Source organism: Microplitis mediator, chromosome 2 (assembly GCF_029852145.1).
Source record: "Microplitis mediator isolate UGA2020A chromosome 2, iyMicMedi2.1, whole genome shotgun sequence".
Lineage (NCBI taxonomy): Eukaryota > Metazoa > Arthropoda > Insecta > Hymenoptera > Braconidae > Microplitis > Microplitis mediator.
The window spans coordinates 11,936,601-11,958,554 of record NC_079970.1 but is presented as its reverse complement, the minus strand read 5'-3'; the positions used below and the strand labels follow the sequence as shown (position 1 = coordinate 11,958,554).

The 21,954-nt window shown below is 32.2% G+C and overlaps 2 protein-coding genes across 15 annotated transcripts in view; one reads left to right on the top strand and one right to left on the bottom strand.

The window, feature by feature from the left end:
- The window catches only part of LOC130663030 (uncharacterized), a 275,606-nt gene that overhangs the window by 95,003 nt on the left and 158,649 nt on the right, over positions 1-21,954 (top strand). The window contains exons 2-4 of one of the 13 annotated variants that reach the window (XM_057462073.1): positions 13,902-14,027; positions 14,197-14,435; positions 14,513-14,607. The exons of the other annotated variants lie outside the window; for them this stretch is intronic. The gene's annotated coding sequence lies outside the window, so the exon portion shown is untranslated. The remainder of the gene's footprint in view (positions 1-13,901; positions 14,028-14,196; positions 14,436-14,512; positions 14,608-21,954) is intronic. 13 annotated transcript variants of the gene reach the window in all.
- The window catches only part of LOC130663028 (dual specificity protein kinase splB-like), a 528,032-nt gene that overhangs the window by 369,574 nt on the left and 136,504 nt on the right, over positions 1-21,954 (bottom strand). The window lies entirely within an intron of this gene.

Below are 21,954 nucleotides of genomic sequence, written 5' to 3'. Positions count from 1 at the left end.
TCACATAATGTACTGAAATGAATTTATAATCATGCCAACTGTCCGTCTTTATGGTTTTTTTCGATCACATAACGTAATGTAACTCGTTCTTTAGTTCAAATCATATTATCGAAAAAAATTTTTTTGAAGACCGTTTTTCATATTTTTTTGGGATATTTTATATATTAACGCTACATTCTGAGTCAAAACTCATTAAAATTTTAATTTTGATCACTTATATTGATTTCTGCCTGAATACATTTATTTTATTGAACCTTATTGGAAATAAAACTTGGAAAAATGCTTGTTTATTGAGGATATCTAATTCATTGATTTTTAAACTTTAACATCAAACGTAACTTATTTTAGCTTGAAATGCTCTTAAAAAAACAATTACATGCAAGTGTATTTCCGAGCTAGAAGAGCTTGAAAACGTATTCACACTCACGTTTTCGAGCTCTTTGAATTGATCATGGGGGCAATTTGTGCACTCGAAATATCTAGAAAATTAAGCACCTTACAACAAAATTTTAAGTGGTGGATAGAAAGGGTTACGGGAGGAGAACACATTACACGATTATTAATTGCCATCCGATGCTCAGACTAATTAACAGAATGCTGTGTTTTTTTGATGCGTAAAAAAACGGGTCTTCAGAATTTTTCTCCTACACTCGTATGAAACTACTTCTTTCGTAAGTATTGGAAGATAACTTAAGGGGGGGGGGGTAGGGTTTTAAAATTATTTTTAAAAAATTGTTTCTTTATTTTTTTTCTGAATGAACAATATGTCGAGAATGTTGTGTTCAAATTTTAAATCAATCCGAGTAAAACTAAAGGAGTTACAGCGTTTCAAATGACCAGCCGTGATACCTGATTTTTATACCTGCCCGACCTGCCTCTACATCCCCCTAGTAGAAATCAGGTGCAATTTTCTTTGTTCTTCCGAATCCCTTTCTCCGGCTGTGTGTCTTTTAAAGGATGTAAACTGATGACTCAATATAAGTATAAAAATTCATATTCTTTTATTGATAGTTTATTTCAAATTTTCACAAATAAAAAACTTTAAATGGATTTTCCTGAAGACGTTATTTTTTGAGTCCGTAAACATCATAACTCAAAATGTACTGAACCGATCCTTTTGAAAATTTGAACATTACTTCTTCACATAAATCAACAAGTAACCACGAAGAGTTTTTTTTTTTGTTTTTCATTTTTTCTATTTTTTTTAGCTAAAATCGCGTTTGTCACTTCCAAGTGCTGCAAAAAATCGAAAAAAAAATCTGTCTATCGGTTGACTCTGCGGGCCAGCCCTAAAACTTCCCGCTGTTTTCGAGCTCCTTGAGCTCGAAAACTTTGTCGTGAGTACATTTTCGAGCTCTTCGAGCTTGAAAATACTTTTGGATGCCGTTCGTTTCGAAAAAAATAGTTTTTCACCATTTTTTCTCCAACGATATCTCTCAAACGAATCAACCGATTGAGGCGGTTGAGGTGGCAATCGACGCGTTTTATCAAGTTCTCAAGCTGATCGAATTTTGAATTCGATTTATCAAGTCGTTTTTGAGATATTTCGAAGAAAATAAAAAAAATTTTTTGTTTTTAATTGTTTCGACAGCGGTTTCTCTTGAACGAATGAACGGATTTTGATGGTTGAGGTAGCATTTGATGCAGCTTATAAAGCTCTAGAGCCCAGTCCATTTTGGAATCAATCCATCGAGCACATTAAAAGTTATCCAAAAAAAACACTTTTCAAAAAATTTTATTTTTGGAATATCTGTGATCGAGCCCTACCGATCAAGCTCAATTTTTTCTCAGCTTCAAGATATTGACAAGCCGCGTCGAATGACACTTTCGAAATCGGAAAGTTCAAAATCGGTTCACCCGTTCAAAAGATACAGGTATTTACATACGTACGTACGTACGTACATACAGACATACATACACTCGGACATCATCGTAAAATTATTTAGAATAGCTTCCTAGGACCTTAAAACGTCGACATCTGATAAAAATTCGATTTTCGTAAATCGGACCAAAACCCATAACTTCCCGAATTTTTGAAAATTTACAATTTTCTAAGCGGGAAGTTAAAAAAAAACTCTTTGTGGTTACCTCGAGAGATACATCAACTTTAAAATGAATATCAATTTTTTTTTTCCGATGATTTGGTAACGAGTTATGATGTTCACCGCAAAACGACTTTTTTCGAGGCGCCACCGGAGATTCAACGTCACCGGCTTATTAATCAATATTTTTCGATGAAAATTGTTTCTGATATTTTTTAAAAGTTGTACAATAATATGTGATTAAGTTTAATGAAAGTTTATACACTTATCCAAAAAATTAAAGGAACAAGAAAATTTTATAAATTTTTTAGTGATTTTTGGAAGGCTGTATTTTCGTGAAAAATGATCGCATCGAAAAAATAAAAAAAGCAAATTCAAGCTTGAAATCTCTAGTTTGAAGATCTTCCAGCAAAATATTTTTTTGAGCCACGGTTTTTGCGGAATCATAAGAAAAAAGTCGAGACAAAATTTTTCTAAATTTTTTGGTTTTGTTTTTTAGGTCTACGGGGCCGGGAAAAATTTTTTCAAAAAAACGAATTCATGGCTCGTTTAGGAAATTTGTTCAGCTACAATTTGCTTTTTTTTGTTTCTCTGTACGACAATTTGCTGCTGAGATATCAGCCTTTAAATGAAAAAGGAGCCTTTTGTCTTTGATTATTGATATCTCAGCAAGTAATGGTCACACAGTAATTTAAAGGGCAGTTTAATCAACTTGAATAAATTCCCTACAAGCTCCATTTTCGATTTTTTCAAATAAAAATTTTTTTCCATCCTTGATATCCATTTGAAAAACCCACAAAAAATGGCCATTTTCTGGTTTTTTAGTCAACTCATCGCTACTCTGCAAATATTGATAAAAAAAATAATGTTGCCAGGTAATTTTACAGCTTAATGTACCCCCAAAAACCCTAGAAATTTTCAGATTGATCCATTGAACCGTTTGTTCTGTCCGATTGCTCAAAGTTTTGCAAAACAATTAAAGGAACAAGTTTTGTTCCTTAAATTGTGTAATCATTACCAAAATGAAAAAATTAATTTTTTTCGGATTTTCTGTCATTCTTGCGTCAGTTATTCAGTAAATGTAAGGTAAAGAGGAAAAAAAAAAAATTTTCCAAAAAACGAGACCAAACAAGAATTTTTTTACATTTTTTTTTTTTTACGTTTCATTCGGGAGGTAATTTTTTTTTTTGTTTTTCGGAAAAAATTTTTTTTTTTTCGGAAAAAATTTTTTTTTTTTCGAAAAAAAAAAAAAAAATTACCTCCCGAATGAAACGTAAAAAAAAAAAAATGTAAAAAAATTCTTGTTTGGTCTCGTTTTTCGGAAAAAATTTTTTTTTTTTCCTCTTTACCTTACATTTACTGAATCACTGACGCAAGAATGGCAGAAAATCCGAAAAAAATTAATTTTTTCATTTTGGTAATGATTACACAATTTAAGGAACAAAACTTGTTCCTTTAATTGTTTTGCAAAACTTTGAGCAATCGGACAGAACAAACGGTTCAATGGATCTATCTGAAAATTTCTAGGGTTTTTGGGGGTACATTAAGCTGTAAAATTACCTGGCAACATTATTTTTTTTATCAATATTTGCAGAGTAGCGATGAGTTGACTAAAAAACCAGAAAATGGCCATTTTTTGTGGGTTTTTCAAATGGATATCAAGGATGGAAAAAAATTTTTTTTGAAAAAATCGAAAATGGAGCTTGTAGGGAATTTATTCAAGTTTATTAAACTGCCCTTTAAATTACTGTGTGACCATTACTTGCTGAGATATCAATAATCAAAGACAAAAGGCTCCTTTTTCATTTAAAGGCTGATATCTCAGCAGCAAATTGTCGTACAGAGAAACAAAAAAAAGTAAATTGTAGCTGAATAAATTTCCTAAACGAGCCATGAATTCGTTTTTTTGAAAAAATTTTTCCCGGCCCCGTAGACCTAAAAAACAAAACCAAAAAATTTAGAAAAATTTTGTCTCGACTTTTTTCTTATGATTCCGCAAAAACCGTGGCTCAAAAAAATATTTTGCTGAAAGATCTTCAAACTAGAGATTTCAAGCTTGAATTTGCTTTTTTTATTTTTTCGATGCGATCATTTTTCACGAAAATACAGCCTTCCAAAAATCACTAAAAAATTTATAAAATTTTCTTGTTCCTTTAATTTTTTGGATAAGTGTATAACTCATCTCGCCGGGAAAAAATCACAAAAATATTTTTTTTTTCCACCTTTAAAACCCAACCCCCCCCCCCCCCTTAATCATAGCTTTTTTGATTATATGTGGTTATTTATTTTTAACTTTTGTCATCTTTTTATGATTCTACTTTTACTTTGTTGCCTTAGTTGCGGCTAGTTGAGCAAGCCCGCATGAAAAAAATGTATATTTATATTTTATATACGAAAATATATAATTACATAAAACGCAAAAATTTATGCATGTTTGAATATAATTCTCATATAACTTGAAGGTATCTTTTTTTCGTATAACATAAGCTATAGAAGATAACATATAATTTATTATAGAGCATTGCATATTTTCAAAATATAATTTGTCGGTTATAAATTCCAATATAACGAAATATAATCGAGAGATATATTTTAAAGTATAGTAACTGTTATAAAACAAAAATAATTTTCATCATATTTTTCCATAATAGTGGATTATATATCGGATAATATACTTAAAAATATATAATACAAATATTTTTTTAATCAGCAAAATGAACATTCAATTTCTCAGTTTAACTCAGGAAAGAAAATAAAGGTCCAGATTAATGAAGAAAGAAAAGATATCTCAGTACATATTAAGTAGATTTGACCATAGATGTTTATATGTAAGTTTGCGTTTCAATCAGGGGATGTCAACCTACAACTCTGACTATAATAAACTTAATTAAACTTTTTTAGATTTAAAACATGATATAGGCTTGGAATAAACCTTTTAGACTTAAAATTTTATAAGTTGGTAATACATATTAGCTTATACACTTATCCAAAAAATTAAAGGAACAAAAAAATTTTATAAATTTTCTAGTGATTTTGGAAGGCTGTACTTTTCGTGAAAAATGATCGTATCGAAAAAACAAAAAAAGCGAATTGATGCTTGAAATCTTTAGGTTACAGATTTTCCAGCAAAATATTTTTTTGAGCCACGGTTTTTGCGGACCCTCGCGGATTCGGGGTTACTGTGAAATCACAGTGAAATCACAGTGAAATCAATTTTACCGTAAGTTTACTGTGTATTGATGGTAATTTCATAGTGAATTCACAGTCGTTTTGTGCCATTTCGTCACTCTGGTTATATAGTAATTTTACAGTAATTTTATGGTAGTTCCATAGTGATTTCACTTGTGATTCTTTTGTAGGTTTAGAATTAAATTACCATACTTTCATGATAATTATACTGTCGATCAGCTATCGATTTATGGTAACCCAACAATGGTAACACTGAGACTTTATCATGGGTTCACAGTCAGTTTATCGTGATTTCACTACGAATTCACTGTGATTCCATAGTAATTTGATAGTGTTAACTCTGTGACTTTACAATAGTTTCACAGTCAGTTCATAGTGGTTTAACCATGAATTTACCGTGATCCCATGACAACCTAGTAGTATTAGCACTGTGACTCTATGATACTTTCACAGCAAATTATTAGTGTTTTCTCCATGATTTCACTCTACTTTGATAGTGATCTGATACGGTATATCTATCATTAATCCAATTTCAAAATCAAAATTTGAATTTTTAATGTCATTAATCGATAGAAATGGAATTAAAAAAAAAATAATATCAATTATTTCATAAATGCTCCTATAATTATTTGTAAGTTTAGCAAATATTAGGGCACAAATGTATTTTAATTATTATAAATTTAGCTATTTTAGGAATTTCCGAGCGAAATTTTATCTGTAATTATCTAATTTAGTTAATTTTATAAAAGCTTAAGACGGTAAAATTCTTCAGAATTATGAAAAAAAATAAATAAATAAAAAAATTGAATAACTTTTTTTTTAAAACTGTATAAATTTCAATAGTAAATATTTATTATTTATCATAATTTAAAATAAAATATTCTTAAATTAAGAAAACTTGATGATTTACAAATGAAGGCAAAAATTTTTTTTTGATAAATATCGAATTCTTTTAATTTTATAGTATTTAATAAAATAATTTTTCTTATAGCTTAGTCTTGAGTATATATAGTATTGAATAGCATGAAGTAACAGATTAAATATATAGTTCCGAATGCGTGTGGTGGCCGAGCGGGCTAAAGTACATGACTTAAGCTACTCTCAATCGAAGGGTCGGCAGTTCGAGTCCCATCATGCGTTAAAAAAAAATAAAATTCCTTCTTTACCGAGGGTAAAAAAATAGCATTTAATCCTCCAGAGGAATTACATGAAGTCGTACAAAGGGATGGATACTAAACAATTTTTTTAAACAAGAAAAATTATTTATTGAAAAACCAAGATTAGGATTATTGTTGCTATTATAATATTATTATTAATTTTATTATTATTATCTTTGTATCAATAAATATAGGATCTCAATATTGCCCCTAAATCTCGATGAAAACTAAGCAGATCCAGGATTAAATGATTAAGAAATCACAGTAATATTACTGTCAATTCACAGCGATATTATTGTGATTTCACGAAGAATCTATAGTAAGACTGCTGTGAAATCACTGTATGATCACGGTATTATTACTGAGAAAGCATGACTGAAGCACTGCAGATCCAGCATAAACTGATAGTGAAATCACTGTAAATACACAGTAATAATACTGTCAACTTACAGCTATACTACTGGAAATTGACTGTTATGCTATTGTGATTCTACTATGAATCGATGGTGAAATCATCATAAAATTACCATCGGATGATAATTATCACACAGTAAGCAAATGGCACAAAGTTACAGTGATTTCACTGTCATTTCACTATGATTTCACCGAAATTTCACCATGATTTCGGAGTAATCCCGAGTCCGCGAGGGGAATCATAAGAAAAAGGTCAAGACAGAATTTTTGTAAAGGCCCTAGGGGTATAAGCATGGTGAATTTGCCCCCGAAAGGTATCGGCTTGATACTGTGGGGATTTTTAGGTACTAATAAGATATTAAGATCCTGAGAGTTTCAGCTTTTGAAACCAATCGGTCTTCGAGAAAAAGCCAAATATGTAAAAATCAGATAAAATGAATATTCTCAGAGACTATTTTATCGATTGACTTATACTCGGGATATGTTTCGGGGGTCGATAGTAGCTCCTCGGAAAAAAATTGGGAGCTTGATCGGTCGACAACAACCTCGAAAAAAATGACTTTTTAGTTTTAATTTCGACTTTCCACGATGTTACGGTTCTGGTACAATTATGAAATAATTTTTTTTTGGATTCCTCATCCAATTTCCTATAGACTTAAGTGCTTTTAAAATTTTTAAAAAAGGTACGCCATATAGAAAAAAAAATAAAAACCACTTTTTAAGCAAATATTTACTTTATTTACATGTTTAAAGTGTGAATCATTATTTTTCTAGTTTGTATATGTTCTTGAATGTTATTTGCGAAAATAATCTCTGCATCAGCAGTTAAATTTTGTCATATCATATAATATCAACTAAAATATTATAAACATTATACACATATAAAACAGGAAATAGATTTTAGTTTGTAAATTATAAATACATAACACCAAATGAAAGATATACTTGAGGAAAAAAATGTATAATCATATTTTATCAGTCTTCATCACTATCCTCTTCAATCACAGGTGAAATACTGTCTATCAAATAATTTGCTAAGTATTTCAGCAGGCCTTAAAATCTTTGTTAAATATCTCCCGTGTGATAAATAGTAAACAACAGCAGCAACATGAGAGCAACATCCAATTGTTCTCAGACCATTTGCACACTCACAACTATGCCTCAATATGCTTTTTGGACCAATAGCATTTTTTTTATACTCAATAAAACATCTATAAACCTTTCTATTAATGTGTCTGGATTGAACTTGAATTTTGAGTATATTTGACTGTTCTTTCACATATTGAATAGTGAGATTACCTGTTTCATCAAGCATTTTTGCTAAATAGAAAACAGCCTGTTTCAATATGTATAGTAAGCGTCTTACTTCCGACTCAGAGTTTTCGGATGAAGTCATCGAAACAATGAAATCGCAAAATAATGTAGTAAATACGTTAGCTGAAGACGTTCGAAAAAATGACTGGCAGCGAAAAAAATTGCCGTTTCAAACAATTTCATCTAAAACTCTTGAAGACTTTCCAGAAATGACAAAAAATGATCTGCGTATTTTTTTCACTGGTTCCTATCAATTGGTTCCTATCACACGGGAGATATTTAACAAAGATTTTAAGGCCTGCTGAAATACTTAGAAAATTATTTGATAGACAGTATTTCACCTGTGATTGAAGAGGATAGTGATGAAGACTGATAAAATATGATTATACATTTTTTTCCTCAAGTATATCTTTCATTTGCTGTTATGTATTTATAATTTACAAACTAAAATCTATTTCTTGTTTTATATGTGTATAATGTTTATAATATTTTAGTTGATATTATATGATATGACAAAATTTAACTGCTGATGCAGAGATTATTTTCGCAAATAACATTCAAGAACATATACAAACTAGAAAAATAATGATTCACACTTTAAACATGTAAATAAAGTAAATATTTGCTTAAAAAGTGGTTTTTAATTTTTTTTTCTACATGCCGTACCTTTTTTAAAAATTTTAAAAGCACTTAAGTCTATAGGAAATTGGATGAGAAATCCAAAAAAAATTATTTCATAATTGTACCAGAACCGTAACATCGTGAAAAGTCGAAATTAAAACTAAAAAGTCATTTTTTTTGAGGTTGCTGTCGACCGATCAAGCTCCCAATTTTTTTCCGAGGAGCTACTATCGACCCCCGAAACATATCCCGAGTATAAGTCAATCGATAAAATAGTCTCTGAGAATATTCATTTTATCTGATTTTTACATATTTGGCTTTTTCTCGAAGACCGATTGGTTTCAAAAGCTGAAACTCTCAGGATCTTAATATCTTATTAGTACCTAAAAATCCCCGCAGTATCAAGCCGATACCTTTCGGGGGCAAATTCACCATGCTTATACCCCTCGGGCCTTTTATGGTTTTGTTTATTAGGTCTACGGGGCCGGGAAAAGTTTTTTCAAAAAAACGAATTCCTGGCTCGTTTAGGAAATTTATTCATCTACAATTTCCTTTTTTTGTTTTTCTGTACGACAATTGACTGCTGAGATATCAGCCTTCAACTGAAAAAGGATCCTTTTGTCTTTGAGTATCCTTTTTTGGTTTTTTTCTCATGCAAACCTAAATATGCAAACATGCAAATAACCTTCTCAATAAGACAATTTATAGATAAATTGAGAAAAATATAGATAGCCCGAACTGGAAATCGAACCCAGACCAATTCGGTATCGCGCCGAGTGCTCTACCAGTTGAGCTATCCGGCCCTATACTATATTTCGTTCAATTTGATCTATAACTTATTGAGCCACACCGTCCATCGCACGGTAATACACCATTTAAGTATAGTGGAAACCTAAACATAAAAACCTTCTCAAAACATGCAAATCTCAAAAGAAAAAAAAAAAATTCCGAAAAACGAGATAAAACAAGAATTTTTCCACTTTTTTTTTTGACGTTTTATTCAGTTTTTTTTTTCGTTTCTCGGAAATTTTATTTTTTTTTTCGCTTTACCTTACATTTACTGAATAATTAACGCAAAAATGCAAGAAAATCCGAAAAAAATTAACTTTTTCATTTTGGTAATGAGTACACAGATTAAGAAACAAAACTTGTTCTTTTAATTGTTCTGTGAAACTTTAGGCAATCGACCCGGACAAACGGTTCAATGGATCACTCTGAAAATTTCCAGAGTTTTTAGGGGTACATTAAGCTTTAAAATTACCTGGCAACATTATTTTTTTAATCGATTTTCCCAGAGTAGCGAAGAGTCGACTAAAAAACCAGGAAATGGCCATTTTTTAAGGGTTATTCAAATGGATATCAAGGATGAAAAAAAATTTTTTTTTTAAAATCGAAAATGGAGCTCGTAAAGAATTTATTCAAGTTTCTTGAACTATCCTTTAAATTACTGTGCGACCATTATTTGCTGAGATATCAATAATCAAAGACAAAAGAATCCTTTTTCATTTGAAGGCTGATATCTCTGCAGTAAATTGTCGTACAGAGAAACAAAAAAAAGCAAATTGTTGCTGATTAAATTTTCTAAACGAGTCATGAATTGGATTTTTCGAAAAAAATTTCCCCGGCCCCGTAGACCTAAAAAACAAAACTAAAGAATTTGTAAAAAATTATCTCGACATTTTTCTTATGATTCCGCAAAAACCGTGGCTCAAAAAAATATTTCCCATTTAAATATCATGGGAAAAAAAATTTCATTTTTTATTTTTCTAGCTTGGCATTCGCATGTCAGATGAATGAGTCCATAACACGTTCTTGTAGAGAATTTAACGCTCTACAAAAAAGGTCTCCTATCATTTTCTGATAAATCAATCCATTCGAAAGTTATCGGAGCTGGAAGTCAAATCTATAACAAATTTCCAGATCTTTTTACTTTTTCAGTAAAACTATCAGACTTATCAAAAAATATCATATGATTTTTTTTACCGACAATTTTATTTCCTACAAATTATTTTCGATGAAGTTCTTTGAAATATCGCGTTGTTTTCTCGTTATTTTCATTTCAACGCCTAACTCGTAAAAATAATAGTCTTCTCCTCTATTCTGAGAACTTAAGATTAAAATAAAAATAACTAGAAAACAATGCGGAATTTAAATGAACATTGGGAATAATTTGTAGGTAATAAAATTGTCCATAAAAAAGATCCTACGACATTTTTTGATAAGTCTTATAGTTTTGCTGGCATAGTAAAAAGATCTGGAAATTTATTATAGATTTGACTTCCAGCTCCGATAACTTTTGAATGGATGGGTTTATCAAAAAATAATAAGAGACCTTTTTTGTAGAGCGTTAAACTCTCTACAAAAATATTCTGTGGAGTCATTTAAATGACGTGCAAATGCCGAGCTAGAAAAATAAAAAAATAAAAGTTGTTTTTCCCATGTTATTTAAATGGGAAATGGAAATTGCAAATAGGCACCTCTTAATATTAATATTAAGAGCTCAAATTTTAATAGAATTTTTTTTTCATCATCTCAAACAATATTTTCACGGTACCTAAAGAAAAAAAAATCTGTCTATCGGTTGACCCTGCGGGCCAGCCCCAAAACTTCCCGCTGGTTTCGAGCTCCTCGAGTTCAAAAATACTTTTGTGTGCCATTGTTTTCGAAAAAAAACCGATTTTAGCATTTCTTTCTCCCACGATATCTCAGGAACGAATCGACCGATGATGGTTAAGGCGGCAATCGGCGTCTTTTATTGAGTTCTGGAGCTGATAAAATTTTGAAATTGTTTGGTACAGTTGTTTCGAAGATATTCGCAAAAAATCGTTTTTTACCATTTCTTTCTCCCGCGATAACTCTCTAACGAATATTCTGATTGAGATGGTAGGCGGCAATCGACGCGTTTTATCACGTTCTAGAGCTAAATAGATTTTGAAGTTGATCGTATAACTCGTTTCTAAGAAATCAATAAAAAACTATAAAAAAAAAAAATTTTTTTCGTAATTCGCCAGAATTATCGAGTCTACTTGATCAAATGATCTGAAATTTTCAAAAAAGTTGATGGCCAACAAGCTCTTTCGATTGCCGCCTTAACCATCCAAATCGGTTCATTAGTTAAAAATTTATAGACCGGTCACACACATACGTACACACATACAAACACACACACACACACACACACACACACACACACACACACACACACACACACACACACACACACACACACACACACACACACACACACACACACACACATACACACATACATACATACAGACACTTGGACATCATTCTGAAAATAGTCAGAATAGCTTCGTAGGACCTCAAAATGTCAACATCTGATGAAATTTCAATTTTCGCAAATTGGGGTGAAAACAATAACTTCCCAATTTTTCGAAAATCGACGGTTTTCTTAGCGGGAAATTAAAAAATAGTCACTTTTTTGGCCACCCTACTGTTCATGTATATACAATATATACAATATATGAGGCCATATATTACTAAATTTACTATCATATATGTTAATGTATGACCCACATCTTTACGATGCGCGCGCACAGGGGTTACACGAAAACTAAATGTTGAAGTTGCTACATACACAACACGTGTTTTAAAAATGCGAATCGTATATGTGCTTAGTAATTATATTCAGTATACTGAATCACTATAGTGATTCAAATTGAACATTTTGATGAATATTATTTAGTACTTATTTGTAAATATTAGTGAAGAAAATTGTACTTATATACTTTTTCAAGTGCTCCAATATAATTGAGGTTAACTATCCATTTGTATTATTTATTGATATAAATTATTATTTAATCTAATTTCTACTAAATATCATTAAATTATAAATTTTAAATATTTATTATTGATTCTTTAATATTAAAAAAATAAATCAATAAATGTGACATAAAATTTGTGATAAAAATTACAATCGAATATTAAATTAAAACAATAAATATTTAAAATGAATAATCTAATAATATTTTGTATAAAGTACATATATAATATATATTTATTACTCTCTAAATTGAATATTTTTTATCAATTATTGAATATTAAATTCGAACAATATAACAAAATTTATGTTATACTAATGGAAGAAGATAAATATTTATTTATTTAATTTTTTAAATTTTAACTAATTTTTATCAAACGTGTTGCCGATCTTTTTCTAGTTCTTTTATTATTTTATTGCAATTAATTATTTGAATTATACTGTATATTTTTAGATTCTGAATGATTTTAATAACTCAATAAATAACCAGTTATTTTAAAGTTACTTCTATGGTTTCTAATTTTTTTCAAGTGTAAACATTTTTTAAAACTTTTTTTATTGACAAAAATACAAATATATTTATATTTTGTACTAAATTCCATTTCTACTTTTATGCTGAATGTGTGATGCAATAATTTTCTGAATCTTCTGATAATAAAAATATGATATCAGGATATGACAACAATCAATGACGACTTTTATTCAAAAGCAACTATTATTTTTAGTATTCCAAATATTATTATAAAAATCATTGATTGTACTTCAATGGAAAAATTGTTATTTTTATTTTAAAAATATTTATATTATTAATTAATGATACTAAACACTTATAGAGTGTATTGATGCCTAAACACTTAAGGTGCCTTATTATCTAAAACACTTTATGTGCGTTAAAATTAGACGTTTAAAATGTTTACTTGGTGTTTAGTTGGTGACTACAAGTATTTAAACGCTTAAAGTGTTTTAAAATAAAACACTTGGATTCGCAGTGTTTTTCTCTTTGCGATTCGTACCAGCAGCCACCAGAATTAGCGGGTTGAACCCTGGCTTAGGCTGGCCTCTACGAATTTTTCATTATGCTGGGACAGAGCAATGGGCTCAGATTTTTGCAAAGTAAGAACCTGCACTTGTTCAAACTCGGCAACGTATGTAGAGAAACTTACTAACTTACCTCACGACTTATTAATTATAAATTATAGATTATTCTTATAGCTTTCTAATTATTATGTATGACTTAACTAATAATACTTTTGGTTTATTTAATACTCTTACCAGTATTTTAGGATATAGGTAGGACACAGACGAAGTATCATTTAAACGATTTACTTAGAAAATTATGCAAGTTTATTGGCATTCGTAACAAAATTTAATTACTTACAGTAAAGTTTCCGCGGAATACAATGAAATTGGTCCTGTTTCGACCGTTGGATATCCACGTGGAATAACGCCGCTTACACACTAACTTTATTACTTAACTTTAATACTACTATCACGAGTATATCGCCGGTAACGTATAGTATTTTCAATAGACTTACTCTTATTTATAATCATTAACTAATAAACGATAAGAAATATAACCTTGCAAGTTAATTTCCAGAAATGATTATAATATTTACAGAACGTGTATTAAATATGCGAATATTACAAGTGAATTGATACTGAATAATTACTACAGAAACTTCTGTGCGCTAATTGATCCAGGATCGAAGTGATTGACCGATAATTCAGGGTCTAGGACCTGCCGGTGAGCTCTGTCCCCACTTCACCCTTACGGACATGCGTCGACGTAAAGACTCTTCATGTGACCCCGGCACTATGACGCACAATTTCAACGAGACGGAGAAAAGCGGGAATCGCAAGGCTGAGGACGACGAAACCAATTCACATTGTCTTCATCCCCCCTACCAAACCAAGGTTACCCTTTTAGATTTCCGTCTAGGTTGTCCGACTGTAAATAATAAAAATAATAATAGAAAAAATATTTCTATCAGGTTATTTACAATGTTGCGAACAGATCGCCTAAAGATTGCAAGCTAATTGCCAGATGTTGACGTTCAACTCGCAGTGCTTCATTTTCTGTTTGCAGGTGAGAGACAACGTTCTGTAGGAAGGCGACAGAAGTTGTGTTTTGTGACAACTCAGTTGTTGGAAGAACCCTACTAACATTGTAAGAGTGAAAACTACCGTGACCGTTCACACTAGTGGTAAAAATATTATTATTATTGTTAAATTGTTGACTTTGGGTGCATAACGTACTGTTATGTACGTCATGAGTCTGTATGAAAGCAGCAAGTTCCTCTATTGCGCTAGTGCTTGGTATCGATGAGCTTGATGTCGTTGAAAACTGTTGAAGATTCTCGAGATTATTATCCAGGTTGACCGAAGGAAGTGGTCGAGAGGTCAGCGTTCTCTGTATCATTTTTGCGGGACAATGTCATACTTGGTTCAAATCAAAAGTATAATCTTTGCAGGAATAATTATTAATTTATTAATATTATGACTGATATCTTTTAGTAGTAATGACTGTAATCAAGAGATTAAAATTTTCTACGATGGATTTATTTTATCGAGAATTGTCACAATGAAATTTTATTTCAAAGCTGTAAAGATTTATTTATTTATTAAATATAGCAAATTAATAATTTATTTTGGTTATTAAAATTCCTGCTGACTAATAGATGTTTATTTATTACTGCAAAGATTTTATTTACAAGTAATGAGGTGCTTATTTTATTTTTGAAGAGAATTTTGTCGAGCAAAAGATATTTCATTTCAAACTGGAGACGAATATAATAATCTTTTGTGTTACAAATGAAGTTATTTACTGCACTGAGAAAATATACGAACAACATTTTATTTAAAAATGTTAAGTATTCATTTTGCGTTTTTCGTGTCAAGTAAACTGTAAAGGAAATAAACACTAAAGTTTCGTACTACAACGCGTGTGGCTAGTGTACGCTCAAGGTCGAAGAACAACGAAATTTCTATAGGAACGAACCGGCACACAAAATTACTATGACAAATATTATTTGATATAATTTATACTAAACAAAAGAAATTTTGAAATAATTAAGTATTTTGTGAAATTAGATGCTGGTAATGAATGATAACATGTAATGAAATGATGAATGTAGAAAAGTATATTTTTTCAAAATTCTTTAAAATTGTTACTGGAAATTTTTATAAAATTTTTAACGCAAAGCCGTGAGAAAAATTAATAAGATTTATCGTTGCCCGTTGGAACTACTGCAAAGTCCCTGTTCGAGCGCCAGTTGAGACAAATCGCTTTTTCTCCTTGCGATTTTTACCAGCAGCCACCAGAATTAGCGTGTTGAACTCTGGCTTAGGCTGGCCTCTACGAATTTTTTATTATGCTAGGACAGAGCAATGGGCTAAGATTTTTGCAAAGTAAGGACCCGCACTTGTTCAAACTCGGCAACATATGTAGAGAAACTTATCAACTTACCTCACGGCTTATTAATTATAAATTATAGATTATTCTTATAGCTTTCTAATTATTATGTATGACTTAACTAAAAATACTTTTGGTTTATTTAATACTCTTACCAGGATTTTAGGATGTAGATAGGACACAGACGAGGTATAATGTAAAAAATTTACTTAGAAATTATGCCCGTTTATTGTCAATCTTATCAAAATTCAATTACTTACAGAAAAGTTTCCGCAGAATACAATGAAATTGGTCCTGTTTCGATCGTTAGATATCCACGTGGAATAACGCCGCTTACACACTAACTTTATTACTTAACTTTAATATTACTATCACGAGTATATCGCCGGTAACGTATAGTATTTTCAATAGACTTACTTTTATTTATAATCATTAACTAATAGACAATAAGAAATATAACCTTGCAAGTTAATTGCCAGAAATGATTGTAAGATTTACAGAACGTATATAGAATATACGAATATTACAAGTGAATTGATACTAAACAATGTAACGAGGTTGATGATACCTCATTATCATATCATGATAATAGACTGTCACCAAGATCAAATATCATATGTTACCTATTTTATCTGTTAACATATTTACCGATCATTATTATTATTTAATATTCCCTTCCCATTTGATGTTTGAATAGAAGGAATGCGCACCACGTCGGAGCAGAGCACCGACGTGAATCTATAAAAAGGCCTGCGCGCCGAATATATTCAGATATTATATTAGTTTTCTCACCTTCACTTCCACTATGAATTTATAATAAATACAGTTTTATATTTTAACTTCCTTCTTTAAACTTTTTATCACCCGTTTACGACTATGTATCCGGTAGTATCTAAGAACTCCCTTAGATAATAATATAATCATAAACTATCATGATTTTCCTTGTGTAAACCTGCTTACACTTTATCCTAGCCTACAGTACCTGCCTGTAGAAGACGGCAACCCCGTAGAGGTGCATACCTGCTGTATCCTCATCCTTGCCTATAGCACCTGCCTATAGAAGACGGTAACCCCATAGAGATGTACATCCGCTACATCCTTTTTCTACAATACCTGCTTGTAGAAGTACATACCTGCTGCAATCATGTCCCACCATACCTGCTTGTGAAAGCGTGTACCTGCCACGATATTATCCTACAATACCTGCTTGTAGCTGTACCAGACAATTGTAATACTGAGCTCACAATCGTCTTAATTATTATCTGTTATCTTTATCTGCACCAGTGAATCAACAACTCACAGGTAAATATAATAATACTATTATTATGGCTTTTGCAACCCCTTGTGCTTAATATTAATCTTAATCTATTCTTGTGGCTTATTATGCAAATACCTATAGTCTATCTTTATCGGATATCATTTATTTATAACTTTGCCCCACGACTCCCGATCCTTTATGTGCACTCGGCATATATAAACTCAAGGCCAAACGGTCATCTGGTCCCCACGAACCGGGTAATACCAGGATCAATTACCAAATAATTAGCCTACTGGCTAAAAAGGACACGGGCCCATTTAATTTGAATGGGTGACGGACGGTTGATTCACTCCTACTAGAGGGGGGTGGACCTCAACTTCATTTCAACAATTACTACAAAAACGTCTGTGCGCTAATTGATCCAGGATCGAAGTGATTGACCGATAATTTAGGGTCAAGGACCTGCCAGTGAGCTCTGTCCCCACTTCACCCTAACGGACATGCGTCGACGTAAAGACTCGTCATGTGACCCCAGCACTATGACGTACAATTTCAGACGGCAACGAGACGGAGAAAAGCGGGAACCGCAGGGATGAGGACGACGAAGACAATTCACATTGTCTCAACATATCATTCTTTACAGTCATTCCGTCTATTCTAGCCATCGCACAACTAGCTCCATAGTATGCTCAACTAGTCCCACTAGTGTAGCGCGTTGAGCAATTTAGAGTACTCGAGCATTTTTGGAAATAACTTATAAATTTACACTCGAATCGTGTTTGTGTCGCCAGACTTTTCGAAGAAGACTAAATTACGAACCATACAGCACATAAATTGATTAAATCCAATGCATTGTTTTATAGTTATGGATGGTCAAACCAACAAATGATCAACTAGCCCCACCTTGCCTTATTGTCATGTATTTGTGTTTGTCTCAGAGAATTAGTTTTATGATTCAAAATTAATTTTCACCTGCGAGAGTGAGCCTCGTCAATCGCACCTGTATCGGCGAAAGATTCAAATCGTGAACCTAACCTCCATTTGTAATACAGTCCAAGTCACGACCAATCGTCAGCCAATTGATGACAAGTCGTGGACATCGTATTGTGGGGCAAGTGCTTGACAATTGAGTGGAATTGTCATCAATTCAGATATCGAGTGCGTGTATGAGAATGAAGGTTAATCGGGCGGGAGTATTGACATCCGAGTGCCGTCAAGTCAGTAATTTTGCGTTTCTGTTGTAAATGTAGCGTGGGATTATGTGTAAGAGTGTGTAAAGAATTGACGTCAACGCAAAATTGTTGGTTGAATAGCGACAAGTGGATAGCTAAACGAGGCTAATATTAGATATTTGGCATTTACATCGAGTCGATAGTCGTAGAATCGGTTGATTTTGTCATCATAGAGTTTTAAGTTAGATACAACGAGGCTTAGTGTTACCTGGTGTTGTGTGGGGTGTTATCGAGTGTATACAGAATCGTTGTTGTTGAACCGGAGGTTTGTTATCAAATAATACCAAGTTTTCGTGAATAAATCGAATTTGTTTTATAACTTCTAATCTTAATAACTCAGTACGTACTCTTATGACCCCGTGAAAATTTTAGTTAATTTATTATGTTTATATTTTTATTTTTAGAAATCTATAGACTTCTTGGAATAACTTGTTTCGGGGGATTCACGGGGAAACGTAGTGTGAAATTTTACAATAATACATTTATTTCGTGGTTTTAAATTTTATTTAAACACATATTTAATTATTACATATTTCATGAAAATTTATAATATTTAAAATTATTTAAATTTATAGCAGAGTTGTTGTTTAAGATCGTATTTCGGTTATTACTGTTTATTATAACATTGTTCGAGATATATAAATATTCTAAATTCACGAATTAAAAATATTTCTTTAATAAATATTTGAATTATTATTGAAAATAATATTATTTCATAATTCACAAACTAAAATTTATTATTTAGATTTATTAAGTAATATTCTGGTAATTTAATTTAAATTCACAACTTAATTATTCATCATTCAGATTAATATTTGAATTATTGTTGAAAATACTATTGATTCATGATTCACAAATTAAATTGTTGCTTAAGTAAATATTTAAATTATTATTAAAAATATTAGTGTTTTACAGATTAAATTATTATTGATATTATTATTTGAATTCATCATATTTCGTAAAGTTCTATTAAATCCACAAACGAAAAATTGTTTGAATCAATATTCAAATGATTGTTGAAACATAAATTTAATTAATATTAAAATCAATATTCGAATTATCATAGTTTCATAGTTCACAAATTGAAATTAAATTCGTAAAATAACACTTTTGTAATGTAGGTAGAGTTTACAAATCAAGCTTGTTATTTAGTTTAACAAAATAATATTCTTGCAAAATTTTTTTTTATATTCAGAAATGGAAAATTATTATTCATACGAAAATGACAATAATAAAATAATTTACGTTTAATAGAAAAATTAATAGAAAAAATGATAAAAATATATATGATGCAAATGTATTTCTCAAAATTTAAGAAAATTTATTTGAAAATCACTTTCGTTAATAAAGTGATAAAGGGTTCGATTGGCGCTGCAAGTCATACCGCCACGTGCAGTTTCCACTTAATTATTTTTGTTTATTTTATTAGTGTCAAAGTTATCTCTGCCCACAAAGTGATAGTGTACAAAAAACCCCAAGTAAAAATATACTGATTTTTTAATAAATATTCACCCGCAGCTGTTGCCAAAGATAAAATACTCTAAACAAATTCTATGTATTCGTGTTTTGAGGCTAGGTCTGGTAAACTCATGTTATGAGCGATTACTACGCAGGCGCACACGTCAATTGCCGAGCAGACAACAACCAAGTTTCCTCATTTGTAGCAACTCCATCAAGCTGAGCTTCCGAGGCTTCCTCAGCTGGAAATTTGAACCCGCTAGCCCCTGTCTTTATTTTTAATTCGCCGCAATCAACTGACACAATCCCTTTGCACTCAGGGTAAGTCCCAGATCGCCGGTTACATCTACTATCAAAACTTTATTCCAGGAAGACACTGAGGGCGAAATGGGTGACACTTCCCAGCAAAACTGGTCCGAACTGTTTACTAAATTAGAAGCCTGGAGAAAGGAGGACAAATCTTACATGGAGTTTATGAAAACAGACCTGCTCACGGAAATGAGTTCAGTCAAAGATACATGCGCACAGTCTATGGAAGCACTAAGAGCCAGTTTTGCCAATGAAAATGTCTTACTAAAAACAGAAATGGCTGAACTTCGCACTCGTCTGGATAAGCTGGAGAACTCCGATCCAGCTGCCACCACAGCTGCGGCCCAAGCACCCGCAGCGGATCAACTGGTGCGTCTGGAGAATCAAATAGTCGACTCCACGTTAAATACAATTGAGAAAAGACTCAGGAGACTAAACATCATTGTTAGAGGGTTAGACTTTAACCACTCTTCACCTTATGAGGCCATAAACGGTTTTTTACTTACTAACTTTAACCTTAAAGATCGCGTAACTCACGTCATAGTCATTGGCAAGGATAAAGACAAGTTAAAAGTCACATTAAAAGACACGGATAGCAAGAGACTCATCATGTCCACCAAAAGACATCTGAAAATTCCGGTATACGTCAATGGGGACCTAACACCTGAAAAAGAAAAAATCGCAAAAAGGATTAGAGATGAAGGGAAAAAACTGAAAGCCACCAGCGTAAACGTGAAATATGGGCATAAAAAACTTATAGCCAACGGCATCACGTACAAATATAATACTGATACACACACGCTCAAACCAGTAAAGTCCAATAAAAATAGGCCTCTGATTGCTCCAAGCAGCACAAATCTACAAAAAAGTACCTGCCCTGCTTCACCAAGCTTTTCTCAGCAATTATAGGCTGAAGTCCTCTCTTCTCAGGACACCGCACTTTCACATACACGCACTGCAAAAAACTAAATTGCAGCCAGACATCTAGCCTGATTCATCTTTTTTGAGCGTCTCAGCGACATAGGTAACTAAGCAACCCCCTACTGGGAGCCTCTCTGCTCGAAACTGGGTACAAACGTGGTCACTCGCATCAAAAAGGAGCGTGGGCGACCGAGCGGCGGCTTGCTCACACTAGTTCAGAGTTTAATACAACATAATATTCTACAAGCCAACAAATTCTGGATAATATCTAAACTCGAAACACAGGAATTGATTGTTATCGTCGCGGCTGTATATTTTCCTCCAACTGGGGACATGACTCGACTTCTTGACAGCCTCCAAACTATTATATCTGACATTAACAATTCGCTGAACTTCGATATCTTTGTCACCGAGGGCGACTTCAACGCGCATACGGGTACGTTAGGTACTCTCGACCCTGCTTTAGCCGACGGAACCGTTCTTCAATGTTCTCGGTCTTCATGTGACAATAAACTGGATAGCAGAGGTGAAATGCTCATTGATTACATGTAGTCAAAAAGTTTTACCCTTATAAATGGCCGTTCGCCTGGCGACAAGCACGGGAACTTCACGTATGGCAGTACGCTAGGTAATAGCACCATCGATCTTATATTTGTCAACGTTCTCGGCCTTGAAGTCGTCAAAGATATGCGTTATGACCACATAATATCAAACTCCGACCACCACCCTGTCACTATAGAACTTTTTGTACGCTTCTGCCAAGACATTCAACCCGCTTTAGCCCCACTGCCGGTGGACCAGTACGCTTATTGCTCTCTGAGATGGAGCATCAACCACAAGCAA